The 9,791-nt window shown below is 47.7% G+C and overlaps 1 long non-coding RNA gene across 1 annotated transcript; it reads left to right on the top strand.

The window, feature by feature from the left end:
* The first annotated feature begins 6,444 nt into the window (after positions 1-6,444).
* Positions 6,445-9,175, top strand: LOC109367675. The gene is made up of 3 exons (XR_002114977.2): positions 6,445-6,474; positions 7,354-7,479; positions 8,585-9,175. It is a non-coding gene; the product is annotated as an uncharacterized LOC109367675 (long non-coding RNA).
* The last annotated feature ends 616 nt before the right edge of the window (positions 9,176-9,791 follow it).

The following is a 9,791-nucleotide window of genomic DNA, read 5'->3' as shown; positions in this document are numbered from 1 at the left end:
TTCTTGTAATCGCCCCTATAAAACCGAGGGTGGGGAGCTGTTACTTATTAACGTCCACTGTTTCCAGGGAGCATGCAGCAGGGGATCTGCTGGGAGAATCAGGCTCTGATGGGCTGTGACACACCATAGTGTGGCAAAGAGATGTGCACACACATGTGCATGCATACACACGGGCATGCACACACACATGCACACACACACATGCATGCCGATCTTCATGTCTGGTCACAGATACCACCACCAACCTACCTTTACCACCATGTCCTGGGCTTTCTGTTGGTCCTTGAAGTTATTTGCACTAGCTGGCCTGCAAAGCAGGAGCAATAGCAGAAATGCAAAAGTCTTTTGTGGTGATTAATGCATCATGTGTACAAAGAAGGTCTGTGGTGAACGGAGGCTGGAGCCGGGATTAATTGCATACCTTGAAGTGGAGAGATTTATGTAAGGAAACAGACTTGGCAGGCTGCCCTGCTCCAGGCTGTGTTTACCTGCCTGCGCCTCCACACCTGTCGTGCTGCAGCAGCAAAATATTATTTAATAACATTTGAAGGGAGATCTTAATAGCCGCACTCGCTCCCTGCCTTGCCCCACCTCCACGGGTGCTGCAGTGGAGCCTGGCCTTGCTTCTTCAGCCCTTTAGGTGGGATTAGTGCTTGGCCAACCGGTTGAGGTGCCTATGACCCTGGGGTCTCTCCCAGCTGATTGGGCTCCAGCAGTTATAAATGTGGTGGTTTCCATGTATGCCCATCCCTTAAGGTCTCCCGCACATTCAGCTTAGAATCACAGAATCAATAGGGCTGGAAAAGACCACTTAGATCATCCAGTCCGATCGTCAGCCCATCCCCACCATGCTAACCATGTCCCCCAGTACCACATCTACCCTTTGCTTATCCCACTGGAAGGGGAGCTGGGGAGCGTGGGGTATTCCTCAGCCCAAGCACCCAACTTACAAAGCCCAGAGCAGCCAGGCCTTTGCCCCAGGCAGGTCGAGGCTTTTGCGCTCTGTGCAAGACCAACTGCGTGTGTTTATATATGAACAACACAGTTCCAAATGTTCTTTGTGTCCATTCAAATAAGAGACAAATATTTAGTAAACCCAGATCAGAAGTGCTCGAGGGCATCTCTTGAAAGGGATTTGGATATTAATTGCAGTCCGTTTGTTGATTTGCATGCTTATCAGCAAGGGACGAGACCAAATAGAGCCCAATGAGTCTGGAATGGGAGCACTTAGGGCTTTATTTCTTATCAGCAAAGCCCCTTGGTGATTATAAGCAAATGAGTGAGCGCTAAGGCCGGTTAGAGGAGGGAAAGCAGAAGTGCTTCCCACCTGCCAGAGCTTAGTTTCTTCAACCAGAGCTGGATAATGATAATGCTATTAAATGGCGCTGTAACCAATTAAGAAATCACTATCATCACTATTGGAAAACAAGAACTGTACTTTGTGTTGTGTTGGTTCAGTACATGCAGGGTGTCCTAATGCCACCCAGGCACAAGCATGGCCAGGGAGGTGTCCAACACAGTTCTGTCCTCTGTACTAATTGCCCCAAGGTTTGACACTTTCTCTTCTCAGAAGAACACTTTCCACTAACCCAAACTGTCCCAAACCTTGTTCCTTGCTTTATGTTATTGGAAGAAAACATAGTGCCTGGTTTTTTTGTTGGATTTTTTTTTTTTTTTTAATCCCTGCAGAGCAAACTTCAAAGGAGCAGTGGGGACCTCTCCATTTCCATAAGAAAAGAACAGGAGAGCTGTCCTCCAGGGCCCCAGTGCATCCTGCCTCATTTCACAGATAACCTGAGGGGCGGCTCTGGAGGAACACGGTGGCAGGAGGACAAGGTCCCCCAAGGTTAATCACAAACCACCCGCCACGTTCATCACAGAGGCTGATTGATGGGCACCACTAATCACTGTCTAGCGAGGCCGGGGTGACGCAGGAGCTACAGGGACATGGAGGGCATGCCAGATGGATGCGGTGACACCTAGAGCCTATAGAGGATGCATATCATTGGGCTTTTTGTAGGGAGACGTGTGCCTCGCCATGCAGACCTGGAGACTGACACAGACAGGACTCTCCAGCCCTTGGAAAATCCCCCAGCTTTCAGAAGAAAGCAGGATTTGGGATTCTGGCAGGACGAAGGCTCAGGGAGAGGTGGAGGTGGATTGTCTCACAGCCAGAAGGCAATTAATAGAGTTCCCATCCTCTTTATGGACTGAAACCCATTTGAGTTTCCTATAGGAATGATGTAGGCAGTAAAAGCAAGGTCAGTCGAGGACCTCATGCATTTACAGCCTGGGTACCTATGCATTTTCTACAATTTCTGACAATTCAATACACTTTTTGTTTTACTCTAGTCCTAGCTGATGCTCAGACTTCCGTACAGGCTCTGCCCATAGTAGTGAAATTTGCATTGGTATTAATTATCTGGATGCAAATGACAGCAAGGGCTGCGATGTGCTGTGATTTAACCTCTGTGTTACAGGAGCAATCCGTGTTTTCCACTGCCAACTCATGAGTCTTTCTCAGGTGGCCATGCCAGCAGGCTTCTTATTATGGATTTTCCTTCTGCTTCCAAGAAGAGCAGCTTAGGGACATAGGAAATGATGACATTTTCAAGTTTTGCTCCTGCAGTGCCAAACATAGAATGATTTGAACCATACGTGACTGCTTGGACATGAATAAAGTTCTGTCCAGTCTTCTCTGGATGCAATTATTACCACTTAAAGGTGAAGGCTTGTTGGCCAGGGATAGAGACTGTGGGCTTTTTTAAATTAGATCTGTGTTGTAGAACAGGTACAGAGAATATCAGCAACAAAGAAGGGTTCATTTCCGATACAGCCTCATGCACTTCAACAGGCCTGACACAAAAGCCACTGAAAGCTATGTCAGTCTGGACCTCAGTGAACTTTGGGTTGAATGTGTGCTATTTCAGAGGTGACTTCTTCAATAGAAGTGCTTCAGCCTTCCAGAGCACTCAAGTATATAGGGCAGGAGGCAACTCATCAACCCGTGACCACCTAAACTGGCTACCAGTGATGAATCTGCTCACCACAGACCCACCTACAGCCTCCAGGAGCGACGGGTATCACCCAGGGGCACTGAATCCCCTGTCAAATAATCATTCTGCAGCAAGCAGAAAGACAGCTTCGGTCTTTGTGGGCTATTAACATCACTGACTAGTCAAGTGACTAACTTGGAGCAGACACCACACTCCAGAATGGCCGAAGGGGGATGTTTGTTCTGGATTTTTATCACCTCCTGTCACACCTAAGAGTGCCTCTTCCACCAGAGGTAGTTAACTTTGGGATGGAGTTTCTGCAATATCCATTCTGTTAAACTGAGTGCCATCACTGCCAGATTTCAGTGGGGCTGGGCACTGACGCCTTAGGGCACATCTCATGGGGGTTTATGGAACGCTTCAGCTCCATCCTTGCTGGCCTGGGACAACCAACATCTTTTTACCATCACCACTTCACTTCTACTTCTGAATATTATTCCTGCCTGACGAAAGCTGAGTATTGAACCAAACCAACAGGACAAGGGTGAGGTGGGCATCTCGGAGAGGGTGGCTTCTTCTTGTGAAAGAATGGTCCTTGGGCCTGGAAACGTATCTAAGTCAGGGTTGTTTTGCCATCCCGGGTGCATGTTTCAACGGCAACATTATTGTAAAACAGCTTTGTGTTTACTTTGTGTACAGAAAAGATAAAATCAGCATTTATATGCAAACATGAACCAACAAGGAATTTCAAAATCCTGCCATTTCACTCCTCTGAGGAGGAGAGCCAGGGTTATTGTGTAACCAGAAACATCAGAAAGCAGGGGATTTTCTGGGTCTACATTCAATTTAGATTATAAGAGACTAATTTAGGATCTGACTGTATCACCTTGAGCGGTCAAAGAAGTATTTGAAACGGGCAGACAAGGACTTTGGGGTGGAGAGGTCTCCTCTGTTTTGGACAGCATCAAACACACAGAACGAAGGCTTTAGGATTTCATAGGTTGCGGGCTGTATCATGCCACTGTGCTTTTGGATTTCTCAGGGACACGTGCACACTTGGAAAAGCAGCCACACTCTCTTTTGGGGCAAAATTTGCAAAATCTCTCTGAATCACTCCACCCCAACTCCACCCCAATGCCCAGTGCTGTAGGGCATTGGGCAAGTGAACCCACCTCTGAGCACATGCCACCCTCTTACAACCTCTCCATATTCATGCCATCACTGCTTTGCTGGGGTAGGTCGGATGGCACATGTCCCACTCTATTCCTTGCCTCACGCTCCATGGGGTTTATTTACATCGAGATGAGAAGAAGGAGGTAGAAAAAGCTGCCTCAGGGGTGGCTGCAAGAGGGGACATTGTGCCTCCAGGGATGGAGCGGAAAGGCCTGGGGATACAGGCTACTTTGATGCGGTTTGGATGAAAGAAGGGATGGGAGGGTAGGGGAGGGACAACATCAAAACCCAAAATACAACAAAATCTCTTCCAGCTGGGACACAGTCAGGACAGTCCCTTTATTTAGATGGATAGGGCTCAACCCAATGCATGGCAGCCAGAGGCCATCCTGCCCCATCCTCACCCTCCTTGCTTCTCAGTTTCTTCCCTTCTTTCCATTTTCTTCCCTTATTTGCACCCCATACTGCCCTCCACCTCCCAATTCCATCTCTTTTTCTAAGAAAAAAGCAGAGTGGAACAAGATGTAACATTAATTTAAAGGTGGGTTGGGGGGATATTGAAGGCAGCAGAACAGAGGAAAAAGATCTTTGTAGGGGGCAGGAGATGCTTAGGGCTATTCTGCCGGATGGATCCCATTCCATGCTGCTTTAGGAATGTAAATTCAGAACATCCAATCTATCCCAGTGACTGAAGTAGTTTTGGGACAAGCATCCCCATGCATCCCTCCACTTCTCTGCAGCTGCCCTTAGTAATGCTGGGGGAAATTCTTGCCATTGGAAAGGCTGTGCTGTTGGAGTCCATTGCACCAAGCAAGTCCCAGCTTGAAAATTCCCGATGTTTCCAGACCCACGGTAAGGAATGAGGTCCAAAGTCCTCATGTCTTGAATCATAGAATCATAGGATCATCTAGATTGGAAAAGACCTTCAGGATCATCAGGTTCAATCTACAGATCTGATCCTTGCACCTTGTAGGAGCAGCTGTAGAGTGAGCTAAAGTGATCGGTTTATGAGTACTCCATTGCTGACTCTGTGGCTGTCCCTGTGGCTGGATCACCTCATCTTGCTGGGCTGCAGGAGCACAGGATGCAGCTGTGCATGGTGCCTGATGCAGAACAGGCTTGGAGCTGTTGAGCATCTTCTGCTCAAAAATAAAGTCTCCATTCAGACCATAAATTATCAGGGGAAAGCAAGCAGCAACAAATTCCCCACTCTATTCTCAATAAATAACTTAGTCAGTTCTGGCAAACTAATAGTTTGCATATTGCTCAGAACTTAGTGGGAAGCTTATTACTGGTTACTATATGGAGTACAGTGATGCTACCAAGGGAAGGATGCAGCGTTGCAGTGGTGTTGCTGCTTCACCAAGGAGTGAGAAATCAGGCTGAGAGGACAGCAGGGGGTTGTTCAGTTCACTTGCTCCCCAAAGGCAGCAAAAGCAAACAATTTGCAGGCAGTGTCCCACACCAAGTCCATCTACCCTTCTGGCACCCCAGATGCCACCAAGGATCCTGACCTCACAGTATAGTCCAACCGGCCACGTGACATGTAGGACATGGATACCAGCCTTGCTCTCTCCACCTGATGTTACTGCAAAGAGATGGTTCATCATGATTTCTGCTAGACTTGAAAGGTGTGTGATTTTCTTTAACAGCAAGACTTGCCTGCCGGCAACCATTAGCTCTCTCCAGCATCATAAACAGAATCATATTCAGTTTACACCACTTCTGTACTTGGCTTAGGTGCTCTTTTTCTGCCCGTACATCTCTGTTTTCAACTCCAGTCAGCACTGGTTTGAAGTTATTACTGTCTGGTGGTTGGGGTTTTTCGGTGGTGTGTGCATCCTAAATGAGCTTTGTGGTCTCCCCACTTCAAAAGCCTCTCTGCTCTCCCCCCTGTTTACTGACTGTCCTGCAGAGAGACCAAAGACTGAAGGGTATAAACTACCCCTGTGCTGCCCTAGATCTCTGCAGCACGTGGGGATGCAGCGGTGGGACAGCCATCAGTGCTGCTGGAGAGGGTCTGGGGGGAATTGGGCAAGGAGTCAGCGCAGAGCATCCTCGTCTCTGTTCAAATCAGACCCAAATGCAGCATGTGCTGCACACTTACTCTGGTGCCATGTGTCTCCTGGGCCAGAAGAAAGACAGGGACAAGTGCAGAGCCCCTTCAGCAGGGAATGGCACACAGGTGCTTCACCAAGGGAAGCAGGTGCTTGCACTCAAACCAGTTGGCTTCCATTTAATATAATCAAGCCCTTGATGGAGCCAAACTGGTGCTGAGAACTAGGAGGGAGGTCTCTGTGTGTTGGTAAGAGAACTATTATGTTTGTGCATTCTTTTGCACTGGGTTTTGTTTGCCTAGTAGGTTTCATCTGTTCTTTGCATGCATTGTTCTGCTATAGGGACTGGGGCTCCTTTGTGAAATCCTGATGGAGTTGTGTGTGTGAAATGGGGAAATGGCAAGAAGAGAGAATGTGTTGAGTATTGCAACATTTCCTCCTAGTATTTAATATCCTGACAAAATCTATTTCTTTAAAATAAAACTTGAAGTGTTTTACTCTAAAGCAAGATATTTGCTGTGTTATAAAAGTGTCAACATCTCACTTACAAGTTGGTCATTCTTTTGGCAGTGGCTTTAACAGAAAATTCCCCTTGGGGCTATCATGCTTCTCTGTGTTGGTTTTTCTTCCCCTTTGTAAAAAAAAATAAAATAAAATAAAAAATGAAAAGCCAAACAACTTAAAAAGCAAGCACAGTTTACTGGGTCTGGTGACTGGGTAACCATTATACTGGAGGTTTAAAGCAGTGGGGCTGAGGCCAGGAGATGAAAGGGGATGGAGAGAAGGCAGGTTTCTGCAGCAGTAAACTGCATGTTCTGAGGTCCAAGCTTTCAGCATTGCCCTGGTTCTGGCAGCCAACAGTCCTATTATCAAAAGTTTCTTCTTTTCTACTGTTTATGCCTCTGATCCTACCAAGGTCTACCCACAAAAAGAAAAAAAAGCACTTATGGGGTTGAGGTTCAAATATGTTTTCTTTCCTGCTGTCTGCGTGCCGTGTGAAGGATGAGCTGTCTGAAGTCAGTAGGGCTATCCTAATGCTTGAGATCACTGGTCTTTCTGTATCTGCCACTGCTGATCGTGTCCTCTTACATCTGTTTCTCTACATGACTGTTTCTTCTTCACTGTAGATCAACACTGATACCTTGGGCAGATATCAAATGTTTCTCTTGGGTTCTTCCTGCCTGCTGGTGCTGGAGCACCCCATCTGCCAGGGCTTTCCCTGAGGATGATGCTTTTGGTGATGCTCCCAGCAGGTACACAGAGATCCCTCTCTAGAAGATGCCTTGTTAGGGCTAGTTCTCTGTTCTTCTGCTTGTGTTTCAGTGTAGGCTTAAACCTCCTCCATGATTACTGGGGAGGGGGAGGAGGAGGGGGAAACGACGGAAAAAGCTAGTCAGTATGATAGAGACCAAGCACTGGTAAGAGCAAAACCTGTCTTCAGACCTCGGGTAGAGAAGCAGTAACTCATTTCTCCAAACAGCAGGTTCCAGGGTAGGGCAGCTATGGAGCTAAGCCTCGAGCTGCCCATGAGGAGGAGGAGCACCATTTAACCCCTGCAGTGAAATGAAGTGTGCTGTGCTTTGTTACAAGTGTAGCTTTGGCCTGAGTACCTCAAAATGCTAGCAGGGGAGGTGGTTGAAAACAGAAGGGTTACTTAAGTCTGGGGAAGGGGCTGACCATCCTAACGTGGTCCCACAACTTATTTCCACTTCATCAGTGCATCTGTGATGTGGGAACTCCTGGGTGGGAAGATGGGAAGGTCGAGCTGTTTTGGTGGTGTGTGAGATGGGCTGGGGGCAGGTTAACAAGCAATTTACAAATACCAAAGACCACACAGAGGAGGCCAGCAGTGGGCTGTGGGTCTGAGTAACTGGAGCTATGAGCAAACTGCTCAGGTCTTGTTTCCTCACTGGTTTTGTACATGGGTGGCTGTGTCGATGGGTGTAAACATGAGGCTTGCAGAAGTGTTTTGTAGCTGCACACTGACAAGCCCGTGCTCCCTGGTGACCCCAGGTTGCTGCTGCCTACTCTTTCCCACTAATTCTGATTCCTCAACGCAGTTCTTCCGCCTGACCCTCCTGCAGCTCTGGGCCTGAGAGTTGGGTTTGTGTCTGCCTTGGAGCTTCTGTTTTGGGCACTGAATCCCTAGCTATATCCCTCAGGAAAAATGATGTGCTCGTGTAGACTCTGCACACGTGACTCTCACGGGCAGGAGGCTCTTGTCCCCATGCCTTCACTCTGACAGTTTGTACACGGAGCAGAAAGGCCCGGGGTGAGCTTGTAGAATCCCTTATCCTAAAGTTAGTATCACTTAAGTGACAACTGTTTGTGGCTGACTTCTTGCTAACACTGTTACAGTTGATGCCACTCTCGTGTTGCTGCAACAGGAGTTTGGGCGACCCTTGTAAGGATGCTGGGAGCGTCTTGACTTGAAGCCAAACATTGCTATTGGAAATACTGCAATAATCAGTGCTTCTGAAGAAGAAATACAGCTGCCAAGCCATAGTAAAATCATCCACACAAATGCCTTCTGCTGGAATGGGAAACTTGTGAAGGCAAACACAGCAGTCCTGCTTCCTAATTCGTCTGGAGAAGGGCTTAGCCATTGGCTTAGGCTGAGAATAAGCATGTGGGATCTGCATGAGGTTTGATCTCAGAGCTCTTCTCCAGCCTAAATGTTTGACTGTATTTTCAGAGGTACTCTGTGAGGATGAAGCCCTTAAGCCAACACCAATCCCCTGTTCCCCTCACCCCAATCAGGTGCTCCAGGTGCAACGGATGAGTTAAGCCCAGGCCAGCTGACAGCATCCCTACCATCTCAGGGGCTTTTGGTGAGCTGCACGGGAGAGAACCTCAGCAACAAATTCATTGAGCACTTCAATTCCCAGAGCTTTCCCAAGGGACAGCTTATTACAGCAGCTTTGGTTAGGGAACAGGCCGTAAGCACAACAGCTCTTCCTGAGTAAGGCTCCTTGCCTGCAGCTCCTAATGCTATCCTGCAGTTAGAGCCTGTATTTTCCCTTGGGTTTTCTTTTTGCTCTTGAGATGGCATTGTGTATGTAGAATACATTTGTAGATCTGATCGCGAAGCACCCACTGTAATCACTGAATCTGGAGCTTGAGAGTGATCGTACCTCTCGAAATTCTACCACCCCATTACTTAAGGTTTATATATACAGTTTCTTGGAAAGTGGTTCAATTTTAATAACCCATTCTGTCTTATCTTAGCTCAGCAACTGCTACAGGCCAGCCTGTTTCACTCTACTAATAGCATTCACGGGAACTACTGAAGGGAAGTAACAGCCTCTGCCATAGGTTTCCATGCTCTTGTGGCTGTGTTTGGCCTCACAGCAATTTTTCTTGCCTCTGAAGCAGGTATTGAGCGTGAGCCCAGAAGTGATGGCCAGGAGCTGCCTGCAGCACCTCCTGCATGCCCAGGAGAGGAGCTGCCAGCCCTGGAGCCACCTGTTTCTCCCCTCTGGCCCATCTTTGCTAAGTGGGCAGCACTATAAGTAGCAATAAGCAAGTGCGGTGTGATGCTGTGCTGCTCCTCATTGCCTTTAGC

This window comes from Meleagris gallopavo, chromosome 5 (genome assembly GCF_000146605.3).
Source record: "Meleagris gallopavo isolate NT-WF06-2002-E0010 breed Aviagen turkey brand Nicholas breeding stock chromosome 5, Turkey_5.1, whole genome shotgun sequence".
In the NCBI taxonomy this organism is placed as follows: domain Eukaryota; kingdom Metazoa; phylum Chordata; class Aves; order Galliformes; family Phasianidae; genus Meleagris; species Meleagris gallopavo.
Note: the sequence above shows the minus strand (reverse complement) of the source record. Positions and strands in the feature narration are given on the sequence as shown.